Source organism: Rhea americana, unplaced genomic scaffold (genome assembly GCF_003343005.1).
Source record: "Rhea americana isolate MKP2758 unplaced genomic scaffold, rheAme1 scaffold_84, whole genome shotgun sequence".
Lineage (NCBI taxonomy): Eukaryota > Metazoa > Chordata > Aves > Rheiformes > Rheidae > Rhea > Rhea americana.
In genome coordinates, this window is record NW_028187023.1 from 1,761,686 (window position 1) to 1,763,859 (window position 2,174).

Genomic DNA, 2,174 nt, shown 5'->3' on the forward strand with positions numbered 1-2,174 from the left:
GCCGCCGCCGCCGCGGCCTCCCCCAGCGGCGCGCGCTTCCCCTCGCCGGGGTTTTTCCACTGGCGGCCGTCGCCAGCTGCCGTTAACGGTGCGGGCAGCCGGGGCGCCCCGCGCTCTGCGCCCTCCCGCAGGCGTCGCAGCCCTTCGCGGCCTCCTCCGCGGCGCGACCCAGGGCGAGCGCCGCGCCCGTTCTCCTTCCCCTGCTGGGAGGGCAGGCGGGGAGCATCAGCCGGGCTTTCGGCAAAGGGCAGCGGCGCAGCGTACACCAGCCGCGGGGCACCCAAAGCGGGGAGAGGCTTTGGGGCGATATCGCTTACCTCACCCTTGTCCCCGAACAGCCGTGAGGGGCCGCTGCGAGCGACCGGGTCCTGGCGAGCTGGGCCGTGGCGTGACACCGCCGAGCCGTTCCTGTAACCCGTGCTGGCGGGCCATCGCGGAGGAGCATGACGGTGCGACGCAGCGACATCGAACATCGCCTCACCCGTGTTCCCTAACGCGGCTCCCTGGCTGGCCACTTGCAGCCGCTGAGCGCCCGCTGAGCGCCGTCTCACAGTAACGCTCCTTCCAGGTTTTACTGAAGAAGCATCGCCACGGGGGCTGTGCTCCCGCTCTGACAACCTTGATAAAGCATTAAAAAAGTCACCTCTTCACCCACTTCAAATAATCACTCCTAGTGTCTTGCTTTGAGACAATTCGCAAATTCTGAAAGCTCTCAGACTCTTCCCATTTGTAATATATCTTATATATAACAAATTCAATAAATACTGAAAAGCAAGTAATTCACCCCACTTTACTCTTCTGTGGCAAGGAAACACAATTCTTGCTCCCAAATGTGCAAATACATGTTTGAAAGAAAGGCTGGCAATGTTAATGAGCTGAGAACAGAGATGACAAGAAGCAAACCCAGGGTTAAACCAGGACTTATCAATAACATGAAAACAAAATCTATACTTGTATTTTTGCTTTTTCCTCTTCCTTTAAAATCTCCAAGTCCTCTCCTCCCTTCTCTCGGACCCAGTAGCTTTGCATTTCTTGCTAATGTGTTCCTGGCCAACACTGCTCTCCCAGTAGAACCCACCTCCTCTTCCTCCTGTCACTGTCCTTTTCCATCCACATTGCTTTTTACTCCTCCACTTCCTACTTCCTTTTTTCTTCTTCTTCTTCTCTCTGTCCCCATTTCCTGGGCTCTCATACCAAAGCTCCTGTTTATTCACTTCAGCCTTCCTCATCCATCAATACAAACACTTCTCTTTTTTTAAAAAAAATCTGYAACTGGCTGCAATTTGTTTTACTTTCATCCTACCCATAAAGCTTTACTAACTCTATTTTCAACTCCCACATTCCTCCCGTTTCTGCAGTTTTTTCATCTGCCAGTTTTTGTTTTCTCCAAGCTACTTTGCTCTTACTCTTCAGAGCTACAGYCCATGCCTCATCCCAGTTCTTGTGTTACAGTAGGACATACTGCRCAAGTCTTTCCCTAGTGCCAGTGTTCATCGATTTGCCTAGCCTAAACAAAGATCACGGTAGCGATGCTTCAAGCCCCCTTTGTTCCTTTTTCCTTGACAGATTACTTTACTATCCTTAYAAGAACAAGCTAGTAGGTTTATATACAGTATCCACCCAAGAGCTTGGATGATACCATAAATGAAATAAATTGCCCACAGAGAGATGGTAGCTGCAATTAAAGCTAGCTGATACACTCATGGACTGGAATGGGAAACAAGAAGAGCAAACGGAGTAGTTTTATGTCAGTGCCAGGGAAGTTATATTAAGTAATAACTAAAAAATACGAAAAGAAACACAAAAGAACCATTATTTGAATACAAAGCCATGTCTCCAATTTATTACAGTTTTTGATAACATCATGCTCTTAGATGGCAAAGAACCAGAAAACACTGCTTTAAATCTTGCAAAAATACAAGATTGCTTTCTCTCAATTAACAGTCTGTAGTTAAGAATGGCGCACACAAGAAGGGGCAGAGTTTTTTATATGCTAGGAACTGGCAGATGAACGGTAAAAGCGTCCCTCTTCATCGTTCCAAGAGGCACGCGCGAGCCGCTGCGCAACCCTGCTTGCGGTCAAGACCCCAGAGGGAGCAAGCACTGAACTACCACATTTGCGAATCGCAGCGGCTGTTGACCAAGACTAAAGCCGGCCGAGCCACGCCGCCGCC